This window comes from Cyanistes caeruleus, chromosome Z (genome assembly GCF_971803275.1).
Source record: "Cyanistes caeruleus chromosome Z, bCyaCae1.hap1.1, whole genome shotgun sequence".
Taxonomy (NCBI): Eukaryota; Metazoa; Chordata; class Aves; order Passeriformes; family Paridae; genus Cyanistes; species Cyanistes caeruleus.
The window spans coordinates 65,317,579-65,330,794 of record NC_141732.1 but is presented as its reverse complement, the minus strand read 5'-3'; the positions used below and the strand labels follow the sequence as shown (position 1 = coordinate 65,330,794).

Sequence of the window (13,216 nt, the reverse complement as noted above, 5' to 3'; positions counted from 1 at the left end):
TATGACACCAAAAGAATTACCCATAGTAAGGTAAATCACCAAGAAAGGCAGGATTACTGACATCTAATGAAATTCTTTAATGTCCACCTACCTCTGGTCACCATGTACTTTGAGGACATTCTTCAGTCTTCTTTTACTCCCGAGCATCTTTTAGTTTCTTCCCAAGTTCACATCGGATGTTTTGCTGCCCATCCAGAGGCAGCACAAGTATCAAACAGAGGTAATACAAACACCTACAAAATAACAAATGAGCAAAAGTATTTATTAAAAGAACGAATTCTCCTATTTGTTGCACATGGCCTGCACACATACAGGAAGAAACAACTACAGATTAACACTGAAATTTACATGATGGAGTCTCATACCTCAAATTTTACTGATTGCAGTTGTGGCCAAAGGTCACAGTAGCAAACCAGTTTTTGCTACTGCTATCTCATGTAGTCAGTTTTACCAAAAACTTGGATGATAAAGTACTCATACTGTTCTTTGCTCCAAATTATTTGATCTCATCGTAATTCTGCAAGCAAAATGTTTGAAGCAGCTATTAGTCATTTTGCATTTACAGTTTTGTTGAGGCAGGGGAGAAGTGACCATCAAGCATTCACAAGCATTCCAACTTTTGATTTATATGAGAAGAGTAATGGATATATCTGATCTTTCAATTAAAACTACAACCTGATTTGAATACCACAGGTCACTTACATTGTTGTCTAAAATTTCAGGATTGGTATTCACATTGAGAAGAGTACACTGAAAAACTTGCCATTGAAATGTAGTGAGAAATACTTCTGCAGTGACCCAGTTCTGACTGTCTCTGAAGATTCAGTACATTCGTGGATATGCAGATAAAAAGAAATAGGTCAGAGTCAGAGGAGGTTTGTTCCCAGAAAAGAATCCTGCATGGACAAGGGAGCATGAATTTCTTCAGAACAAGCAGGCATATGAGATTTTCACCATACTGACCATCTGAACTAATCAAAAGATAATTTTTTTTGCCTATTTCTAAAAAGCAGTGGCATTATAGGCTGATCTCTTATGAACAAATTATAACAAATTATCTCAGACCTGACAGTTCAAGAATCAGGTTTTCCTGCCTCTGCACATCTGTCTGAGAAAGGTACTTCATTCTCACCAAATGTTATCTTAGCCTGTCCTGAGACTCTGAGTGTACTTAAGTGATATCAGTGTTTACAGTGTACTTGAATCCCTAAGACAGCTGCAAAAGAGTGATATGACAGATCAAAGCTCTGTGGAAGTTTTCAGGTAATCCTAATCACAGCCTATTATAAGAAACACAATCCTGTCTGACACATGGAGCAAATGACCTGTAAATGAAGCTGCCTCACAAACTATATAGACACTTCTCTGTTTTCCACACAACTTTTGCTTCAGAAAATTTAGGTCAAATAGCATTTCAATTTCTTTTTTTCCTAGCAGATTAAATTGGGTCATGTTCCTAGAGAAGTGGGTCATTTTTCCTTGTAAATAAACAGTTTCATGCCTGCATATCCTTAGTTCAAAGGCTCTATTGTTTGAACTCAAAATTGTACAATTCTTTTGCTTAGCCAAGAGGCAGTGATTTTTTTCATATTTTTTTTTCCAAAGGGCAGTCTTTAGCCTAACCCAGTAAGACACATGATTTTTCTCCATACATGACAGTGAAGAGTCTCTTTGCTGCCTTCCCATCAAAACACTGACTGGGGACAAAATTCTTAGCCAGTATTGATTGATTTGCTCCAGTGAATTCGACAGAGCTGTTCTGGTTTATATCATGTGGGAATCCATGCTAAAAAAGATCAGTGTCCAGTGCAAAAATATAGAAATGTTATTGCCAATTTTCTAACACACCTAAAAAGATTATTATCACATCTGTTCAGGTGAAAATAAAGACCTTTACGAAGAGAAAATGGTGCAATTCCCTAGCTTGAACCTGTAAAGTTCAAGCCAGATGATCTAGAAGCTTAGTGAATTTATGCAGGATGGTTCAGTTAAATGTTATAGCAAGGAAAAGAAAGTCAACAATAATATAATCTTCACTCCCTTCTTTTTTTTGTTTTTATTTTGGCTTATCAAAGGTGTTTTCATTTATGTCATCAAGAATCAAAACATGGAGAAGTCCCATACTGTTTAAATGATTTTTCACAGGATTGCATACTGATCTAATTTCTATAAATGGACATACATTTCAAGTTCACATACGTGAATATGAAGTAATGTCATTCTTAATGCCAGCCACTCCCCAGCCCTTTGTGTTCTGTTTCACAATTTTTTCCTAATGTTTAATGTCTACAGTAATTGTCTCACTGTTGCTAATCTTTCATAGCATGTCTTACAGAAACTCAAGGATTTCATAATTTTTCCTTGTTAAATTCACAATTCTTGTTATCAAAGTGACTTTGCATATATATGCCTAATAAACCCTAGACTACCTACTGTCTTTATAAGTTTAATTCCCCTTCACCATTATTTCTCTTCTATCAAAAAAGGAATGGTTATATTGCTGTGTCAAATTTCAGCAAGCATATGCAAAATAAGAATTTTAAAACAGCACAAGTTATTGAACAACTAAGTTGTTTGGGTTTTTTTATTATTGGAGTGATATTTACTAAATTTTCTGGGAAATCTAGTTGCTCTTTATTGATATTTATTACTTTTTTATGTTCTATACTACTCTATGTGCTTCAGGAAAGACTATTTAAAGTGTATCAGCTACAGACATAAAAGTTATTCTTACTCTTTAGCCACAGTTACAGAATATGATATAATTTATGATATATGATATATGATATTATTTCTGTATATTTAACGCAGTCTGAATTTCTATGGTTCTTGGAATCAAACCTTTCAATACAGACATACACTTGCTGTTTTGAAAAATCCTTCCAATATGACCTAGAATTTCCAGCTTCAGAAGAACCATATTTTCAAAAGATTTTAAAGGTACACACAGATTTGACAGCATTTTTTCACATGCTAAGATTTTGCCATATTAATCCTGATATCTGTGGTTATATGAGTAATGAAGAAACTTCTATTGACAGCAACAGTTTCCAAATTAATTAGAAAAAAGCTTGCAGTAGCAGCACTGTGTTTTTTCATCAATTTTGCTCATAAGACATTTTTTCAGTTATATAATGAATACAAGAAATAACACCAGCGAATGATGCTTTATCCATACCAGTGAGTGAGCTTCTGAAATGCCTCTGGAAAAAAAGACAAAAACAACAACCTAAAATAATTGTCAAAAGAAGATTGTAGGAGAATAGCAAAATACCAAGTCAAGCATTAAGAGAGTAAATTAATCCTTTTCAGATTAGTTTTCTGAGACTTACAATTTTAGTGTTTTTACTTAGTTTACTTATATATGAAAAGAAAAGGCCAAAACATAAATGGCTTGTACGGATTAGATTGAAGAGGAATTGCTGTTCAAGAGAAGCACAACATAACTTGTAGAAATCTATACCATGCCTCAGATGATCACCCACAAATAGAGACTAGGGCAGCAATGTTCTCAGATCAGGTCCTTGAAAAGTGTTTTTCATGACACATATTTTTTTTACTTTGAAAAATGATTCCAGGGTATAAAAAAAGTTTTTCACCTTTTTCTTAACAAGATTGGACTTTCTCATATCATGACAAGGTTGTGACGTGTACATCACATGTGTGAGAAATAAAGCAGCCAAAAAACAGAGATCTCATTCCAAAAGGATACAAACCAGTAATTTTATCTGAAAAATGTCAGCCAGCACCCATATGAGAAAAATAAAGAAACAAAATTCTGCGCATTTAACAGATAGAAGGAAGCTGAGCAGCACTGATGGATAACAATTGGATTGTTCTGCAAACTTTGGGGTTCTTTGCATATATTAACTTAAATTACAACTAGTAAATTGAAAAGACACTGGTATGAACATACCAGCCCTTCAAGTGGATGCAGTGAAACACAGTGCAAATGAATTAGAGGAAGGAGATATAAAAGCAAAATCAAAATGAGAAAAAAAATATTTGTAAAAATTTTCTGCTGTGTTTGGTTTTGGGGTTTTTTTTTGTTTGTTTTGGGGTGGTTGCTGGGGAGGGGGCTGTTTATTTGTTTGTTTGTTTGAGGGGGTATTGATTTTCCTTGAAGAGAGTTGTTAATTCTGACACTCTTCAGAATGCAAGTAGTTAGAAATGGAAATAAAAGCACAGTCAAAGAAAAAAGGTAAAAAATTATTACTTTGTTCTCCCTTGTGCTTTCAAGACTGGAACTATCAATACCATAATCAAAATAATTTCAGAATATGAAAAAATAAAAAGGAAGTAAAAGTAGAATTGTATTTAAAAAAAACTCAAAAACTTATAAAAAAGCAGGAGAAGTTGCTGGAAAAGCAGATTGTGATGAAGCCATGGCCATGGAACAAAAATTTCAAAAGGTTGCTACTATAAGAGACAAGAATACTGCTGGAAATATAAGAAAATATAGGGCTGGTGTTGGAGAAACTGGTAACTATGTAACTAATTTTCCAATTATGAAAACTCAGTGTCAATATGGTAATATTTGTGATGTTTATGTGCCTACCAGCACAATACTGCCCAGCATTAACCATGACCACTATTAACCAAAATCAAGTTATTAAAATAATACTAGATCTTTATTTAACAGCCTGTCATGAAATTTATTTTAATAGTACTTTTAGTCAACAGTCTTATCATGCTTTTACCAACAGTGTGATCAATATAAGCATTATATCTAGCCTACAATTTCACCCACCACTTCAAAAGCTTCATAAATCATCAACTTTTATAACTTCTTGATTACCTCCTAACGTTCATACAAAACAAGGATAAAAACAAAAATCACCCTCTGATGAAAGCATGCTGAGCACTTGAAAAACTTTTATTAAATGATATCCAGTTAGCAACACCCTGTTGGGCCATCGCTGTGTAGTGATGATTATGGAGTGCTCTTTCGCATAAACTGAATAAATCTCATAAATTGTTGATGGAGGTGCTTTAAAATATCATCTATTGACCAACTTTACCCCAGAAACAGAACAGAATTGATTTACTTTGCCTCTCTTCTAAGAAATTTTATCCATAGCCTGGGGCTTGGGGATTGTACAGCAAACAGATCAATCCCATGTACTTTCAAGGGCTGGAGAAAGCTGTTCATGTCTGGGTTCCTGAAAGGTCTGCATCTTGCTACCCAATTTAGTGAGGCTTGCTCACAGTATGACAAGAAAGGTGGATGAGGGCAGACCATCTTTAACATCAAAGAGATTTCACATAGGCACAATTAAAGGTAAAATTGTCAGGCCAATTTTTACAGTGAGGTTAGGTCTACAGGAGGCATGTAATTGAATTTCAGTTCCACTGGAGCCCCCACAGTCCCTTCCTTGTTCTCCCTTGGCTGTTCTAGGGACTGTGAAAAAGCCATGTTGCACACGGCCTGTATGATCTCGGTCCATCAGACAGGCTCCTTGAGCGCTACAGCTGCACGCAGATAGGAACCTGATGACAGAAAAATAACTGGGGAGAGATCAGAAATGCCTTATGTTGCTGCTCCACCTCTACAGGGTTTGCATTATAGATCTCTTCCACAACACTTCCTAAAGCTGTAGAAGATATGGGAAATATTTTTGGTTTTCTGCAGCCTTCAGTGAATTAAAAACGCTTCATCATTTTAATCCATTTGCCTTTAGACCTGGGGAGGAAATTCTTTTTTGCCACTTTTTAGTCACCACTGGTGATGAAAAACTGAAATACTCCAGAGCTCTTCACACTATTATGCCCCTCTCTTTCATATTTCTGTGATGCTTCTTTGCTAACATACTCTTCTCCATACTGAAAAAAAAGAAAAAAGTGACCAAACACTACTCAAAATTCATTATGATAAGATAACTAGACAAAACCAGGTAAATCAAACTACAGTAAAGAATCATATATCTCATCAACATTGTCCTTACAATAGCAAGTTATCTTACTTTTGGGTGACATGTCAGGAATACAGAATACCCTTTTTGGCTCTATATCTAACAAGGACCATTAGTTTCTTTTGGATTGCCAATGCATTTAAAATTAATGAGGTAAAGATAGAAGTCATTTAATACCTTACTGAACTGTCTCATAAGCTCTGAGGCAGGCCTGGAATTGTTTTGCTTATAATAAAATACAGTAGAAAGTCCTCTGTGTGAGGCAGCTACAAACACTTTATTAAATCTGCCCAGAAATGAGGTGGACATTGAAGCTTCTCATGGCTGTCAGCTGCCCCAGACCTGGCATTGCCTGTCAGCTTCCATCTCCAGTCTCACCAAATTGTGATTCTCCTTTGGATCCAATCTCATCACAGAATGTGGAAATGGACTTGAATGCAGCCTTCCAGGTCTGGGGATACACAGGAACATGATTTTCATGATTACCTTCATTTTTCTGTATGTATAAAACATTGATTTCACTAGAAGTCATTAGAGAGGTAACACAGCCGGGTAATATAAGGTGGCTCCTTCAATCAGATAACATTTTTAAATAAAGTCACATCTCCAATATTATATTTTCTGATTCACTGTTTCTACATGTACATCCAAAGTGTTCTCATTTAAGCAAAAATATTCATATATATCTTCCTACAGGCAGTTTAACAGCCAGGAACTTAAAATCCCAATTAAAATGTACTGGTAAAAAAGAGGAAAACCAGCTCTGCTTTTCTGGAAGCAATCCCAAGATGTAACCACACTAACAATGAGTTCTAAATTTTCTGTACTCCTTGAGCTGCATCTGCTTCTCACCTGGGAATTAATCCCTCTCCTCCATAAATATGTACCAGATGGCTGAGGAGGGCCTTGGGAAGGCCTGAAAGGGCACTCTACAGAAGAGCTGTAGTGTCAGACTCAGGAGGCACTGAAGTAGTCTTTTGTGAAACCTACTGCCAGCCATTTATCATAGTACTACACATCCAGAGGAAAAACAGGCAATGAGAGAAGGAGGGCAGAAAAAACACTGTTCCAAGGTCACTTCTGCCAAGCAGGCACCATGCTATTTGCCATGAAAATGCTGTATTTCCTTTCCTCCTCTCTCAGTGAGATTTCTTTTTTTAATTGCTTAAATGTGGGTCCAAGTCTAAGGTACATTTCTTCAGCAATTCTTGTATATTTAAGACAAGTTTCTTTTATCCTTGTAGAGGCCAAAATATCAAGTTTCTATTAGGATCACAGTGAGGGAAGACAAGGTTTCAGATTTAGTTGGAGGCCCAGGCATGTGGGGAGAGCATGAATATATCTGCTGCAGTTTTGTTACTGCTTGCCACAAGTCAGCTCAGTCTTTGTTTTCATTATTGTGTACACAGAAGGACCATTAGCACTAAAGTTATCAGTGTGTCCACAATACGGGAACAAGAAGGTTGAAGTTTTCATCTTGCTAAAATGCAGACCAAAGCTGGCTAATTATTTGTAGCTAGGTAGAGATGTCAAACTCTGAAAAGATGGTCTTTACCAAGGCAAAGTGTAATGGCTATATTGCTTTTCATTCACATCATCTATACAAAGAAAAAAACCCAAACAAACAGTGTCTTCTTTCCTACTACTAATAAACTAGTTTAAGCCCAACATAAATTCTAAGATTTTCTGATGGAAAATGAACAAAGCAGAAAGAAAATTCAGCATGTTACTTAACGAAAAACCATACAAATAAACAAACAAACCACCAAACCCTACAGTCTGATTTAAAATTTCAGTGACTTCTGAAAAAAACCTACTTTTTCTTTTAATTATTTCAATAGGAGTCAAGTTCTTTGGAAAATACAGTAGAATAGTGCTTGTTTATAGCACACATCTAATTAATAAAACCAGAAATTATGTTGTCTGATTAGATTTGTTTTAATACCTGCACACATCATGTAATGGTTATATAATAGTCTCTCTTTTTTGTACCAGATGCATCAAGCATAATAACATTTTTTCAAGGCTGTTCATAAATTTTTGAATACCTAAAAAACTCCTCTAACAGGTAGCAAGTATGTATCACCTACACACTCTTTTATAAAATACTTAGCTCTTTAACCAAAGGAGAAGGGGAGCACTGGTGTGACAAATTTTTTTCAAAAATTTGAAAAAAACAATTTGAAATAACAATGGATGACTCTGTGTTTCAAATGCAAGAGGGGTATGGATCACATTATGTGCAGATAAAGTTCTGAATTCTTTGAGAACAGGCCAAGAACATTCATATCAGCATTCCTCAATGCTCAAAAATTTTTGAATTGGTCCATTTTCTTGCAGTGCCTCCACAGGCACTATGGGCCACATGACACATGGGAGGACATCTCTGCATGCTCAAACCTTTCAGAAATAAGCCTAAAGGCAGAACAAGTCTTTGTCCAGTTGCCCATATAATAACATTTAGCTGGGATTTTCTTGTCCTTAATGTTTTCTTAAGGCCTCATAATAATAATAAGGTCTCATCCCCCAAATTGCTCAGTCAGTCATCTCATCACGTAAGTTCTGTTCTTTCCAACTTGCAGATGGTGACCTGTAAATGCAGCAAGAAGTGTTTTGATCTGTTGCTCCATTTATCATTACAGCCTTGTGAGAATACTAAAGGGAGCCCATTATCTGAAAAGGTGGCAAATCAGTGCAGAACTGAAAAAGAACGACTCTGAAATTTGTATCAGAGAAATGTGATTCTTAGTCACAACAAATTCTTTTAATGTACATGTGACCTTTGCCTCCTGAATTAATATAGGAAATAAGGCAGACTAACATTCTCTAAACATCCCAGAAATTCTCTATAGTTTATGAGAGAACTTGTTCAGGAAGGAGCAAAACATATTCTCTAAGTCTCTGCCTGGCACAGCACAAGAGTAAAGAATAAAAACCAAAGACGGAAACGAGAGCTTTAAGGGTCAATACTCCCATCTTGTGGCTGCTGAAGAAAATGCATATATCTAAGTAAAAACGGAAAAATAGCTTAATGTAGAGAGTTTATAAATATTAATTTACTTGAAAAGACATTTTCTCTTATGTTGTAATCAAATTTATATTTTAGAAATACCAGTGTTATGTTCAGAGAAGGAACGATGTGGAAATTTTATCATTCAGTCACAGTACGTTAATAACTGTAGGAAAATCCTAATTGCAGGAAGCTGAAAGAATTAAATCCACTTTTTTGATACTCTGAATTCAAAATACCCTGAATGAAGGCAGGAACGTGATGGAAGTCCACAGGCTCGTGGGCAGTAGATAGTGCTAGAACTTAAAGATACTGATGGAGGAGTGACAAGCACTTAATTCCCAGCATCTGGATGCAATAGGTAGTAACTCCCCTCTCTGTAACTCTATGAACCTCAGAAGAAGGGGAAAGTCTGACTTCCCCTGGGCCTTCCAAAAGATTTTCTCTCTTGATTTATGAGTTACCTACATAAAGCTGAAATGAAGAGCAGGTGGCTGATCTGCCTCATTAGAGGTCCTATACGGTTCTTGTGTTCTGCTTCCTTACACAAATCACTGCTGAATCAACTTGTTTCCTCTATCATTTTCCTGCATCCATACAAATTCTAAAACAGTATGTATCCTGATCCCTGATTAGAAGATGTAGAAAAGGATGACAGTTACAGAGATTATGAGTCAGATATTATTACCTCAATGATATTATTAATAAGAATTATTACCCTTAATAAGAATCAAATATTCAAAGAAAAAGCTCTCTCAAGAAGCCTGAACACCTTTTAAATATTCTGATTCACAAAAAACAACTAAAAAATAGACTGAGAAAATTTAAGGAATGAAAAGGCTCAAACTCATAAAAGCTATGGGTTTTTCTTACCTTTTTGATCCATGTAACTGAAATGAGACCAGGGCCCAGCCTACTAAACTAAGAATGGGATTTCTAGGAAGTACTTGACCCATGCACATAGCAAGGGGCTATGTCTTTCCAAAGAAGAAAGGAAAATGCATAGTGAACCCTCCTCAAGGTCAGCAGTGTTTCATAGCAGGTGAAATTGGCCTTGAGAGCAAGCTGGCTGATTAACAGATTTAACATTTAGAAGCAGAAGATGCACCAAGTACATTTCAAAGACAGAAACAACCTGTCAGAAGATCTCTGTTCACTAACAAGCCTCCTGGTAAAATGTCTCAACAGAAATTCTTACCTATGGTTCCTAACATGGGAATTGCTGTTCCTCAGGCTCATAAACCAGGCCCCCAAAGCACAGTTAAATTATGAGGGAGCACAAAGAAGTCAGAAGTCAGAGAAGGCTCTGAAGTCAGAGCCTGTCAGCCTCAGGTGAATAAATGCTGTAATTATGGTATACAGACTGTAAAAATGGAGGCAAGACACAAGAAGAGCAGCAGCAATAACATCTTCAACCCTATACTACCCAGTAAGCAGACAAGTCAAAACACCTGGAGGTGATTAACAGCTTCGGTTAGTGCTTCAATTTGGTTTTTTTGCTTTAGAGAAGGAAAAATAAAGAGGATTCTTCCTTCGAGCAAGTTATTCAGTGCTTATTAAAAATTTTGCCTCATAACAAACTGTGAATGAGGGATGCTCACCATAGTAAAAAATGAGTGAGGAATGTACCTTTGCAGTATGAAAATGAAACATATTTCACGCAGTATTAACAGTATGACCAAAAAAATGATGCAAATTTTGACACTGCATTAGTAGAAATTTGTAATGCTGCATATGGAATACTGGATTTGGTTTTAAACAGATAACCTTTAATGGTTTCAGATTGCAAGGGAGCTGGTTTTTACTAGATATTAGGAAAAAACAAAGTCTTTACTGTGAGAGTGATGATGCAGTGGAACAGAGAAGCTGTGCATGCTCCATCCCTGGAAGGGTTTAAGGTCAGGTGGGATGGGGCTCTGAGCAACCAAGTCCATGTCCCACACTAGGGTGGAACTAGATTGTCTTTAAGGCCCCTTCCAACCCAAACCATTCCATGACTCTATAATTTTTTACAAAGTGATAGTGATAAGTCTGTGAGAATCTAGAAGAGGACGAGCCACTAAGGTGATCAAGGACTGGAGAATCTGCTGTTAAGAGGATCTGGGGGGACTCTGTGCATGCATGCCTGAAGAAGAGGGGACCTGATTGCAGATTCCCCTGCTGGAAGGTGAATTCTAGCCTTCTCATCTGAGAGATGCATAAGAGGAAAAGATAAAGGTCAGAAGGTGCAACAGAGGAAATTGTAATCAAATATTTTTTAGATGGTTCTTTGTGGTAGGTGCCTGAAGGACTGGAAGAGATTGGTTGGAGACAGTGTGGAATTTACATTCTTAGGAATTGTGAAACTCACTTGGACATTGAATCGTACACTGAGGTTTGATGTGAGTTGTCCACTAAGAGCCTGCAATACAAGACCCATAGAAGTCCCTTTCACCTACTTTATTCTTCAGCTGCATATTTTAAGAGCTGAGGAGCAGTGTGGTAAGGAATATTGGAAACAGAATAGAACTTGTCATATCAGGGAAATTTGGCTACGATGCAGGTACAGCATCCTCAAATGTAATTTGCAAAGCTGCCAGCCTGGTCTTGTCACACAGAAGATCAGCAGAAATAATATCAACTGTATCAAAATCCAACATGATAACATTAGTCCAATGTGATTGATGTTAAAGATGAACTATAGCTTATTATTTACTCTCTGACCATAGGTTAAGAATGAAGCCTAAAAATTAAAGTGGTTTTGTAGTAAACAGAGTCAGTGAAGCTTTGCTTCAGAAGATTTTGCGTTTATTTTTTCACTGGTATAATTCAACACACATCTTTCCTATCCTCACCAGGAAAAGAATCAGCAGTGTTGTGACTATCTGCAGGACTGGCCAGCAGCCCTCTGCTGCCAGATAAAATGTGTAGAAATTGAGTTCTGCTTCCACTTTTTTCAGGGGACCAAATACTTGGGTTCCACTCCCTCACTCAGCTGCTGTATTGTAAAGCTGTATTGTAAAATCCATAAATTTCTTCTTGTTAAAGCTTCCTTCAGCTCTAAACATGATTGAAATTGGGTAGTAATTTAAAACCTAAGGTGTATGACCTGTAGAGTAAGAAGTCAGAAATTAATGCACTCTTTGCATCAAACTATAATTACAATCAAAACCCCTCCATGTGAAAAACTTCTGATCTAAATTGACTTTAGCTTACACTGATGAATATAAAAAAAACCCCAAAAAAACCAAAGAGAATTCTTTAATCACAACAGTCACAAAAATGTTATAATAAATAAGCACAGTTTTTATGGCAGACTACATGAGTAATTAAAATAATAAGACATAAAAGGAAAATAGCTTTCACTTAGCCATGTGAAGATGATTCCATGTATGAAGAAACAACTGAATGCAATTCTTGTTCATCTGCTTAAAATATGATGTATGGGAAAGTCTGCATAAGAGCATTCTCTAGTTCTTTCTGTCATGGTGGTAAAATTTTGATCTGTGATTTGAGGTATGCATCCAAAGAAAAGCCATTTAGTCAGCTCTTTTGGAATACATAACTTTCATATCTAATTCACACACTTAACCTTCATCATATTTTTATCCAATGCTATCCACACAAAAATAATATTCTGTCTCCCTGCTAAGGAACTCTTTCTCTAGACTGGACAAAGAAAAGTTAAAATGCTATCAAAATCAGTGAGACTCATAAATTTCTGTACTAACATATCACTCTGAATGGGATTAACATAAATACTTAGCACCTTTAAATCCAAGCCACACAGCAGACATGTTTTAAGAAAAACATTTGTTTTAAAGGTTTGGAAAAAGCAATTTGGGATTAATGGATTTGCTTAGGTTTCATTCCAGATTATTCTGTTACCCTGCCATTATGAATATAGTCATACTAAGTAATGTACATATTCCTCATTTCTAAGATTTCTTTTATACATTACAGAATTATCTTGCCAGCAAAAGTAAGCAGCGAGATATATTGTGAATGAGATTCCACAGTAAGGTAAAATCTTCACTGTGAGTTTCCTACAGTAAGATGAAACAATAACTTGTATGCCAGCTGAATATCTCCTATGTGTAATGATATAAAAGAATGTTTACAAATGTATATTCTTGTACAAATATGCTGCTCAGTGTCTCTTCATACAAATCTACAATTGTGGGTCTTCTGTTTTACAAGGTAGTGTCATTCCATATCTAAATGTCTTATTTGTAACATGAATGGAAGTTTTTTTCCTCTTCTATCAGAAGCTTCCACAGATGAAAATTCTTTCTGAAACAACTTCTGATGCATA

The 13,216-nt window shown here is 36.1% G+C and overlaps 1 long non-coding RNA gene across 2 annotated transcripts; it reads right to left on the bottom strand.

Moving 5' to 3' along the window:
* Positions 1–4,607: 4,607 nt before the first annotated feature.
* On the bottom strand, positions 4,608–10,276 carry LOC111941508 (uncharacterized). Of its 2 annotated transcripts, none has more exons than XR_015280658.1 (3): positions 10,121–10,276; positions 6,090–6,363; positions 4,608–5,823 (listed from the first exon to the last, which is right to left on the bottom strand). It is a non-coding gene; the product is annotated as an uncharacterized LOC111941508 (long non-coding RNA). The 2 variants fall into 2 exon arrangements; XR_002870065.2 differs by having other exon boundaries at positions 4,749–5,823; positions 6,291–6,363.
* Between the last annotated feature and the right edge of the window lie 2,940 nt (positions 10,277–13,216).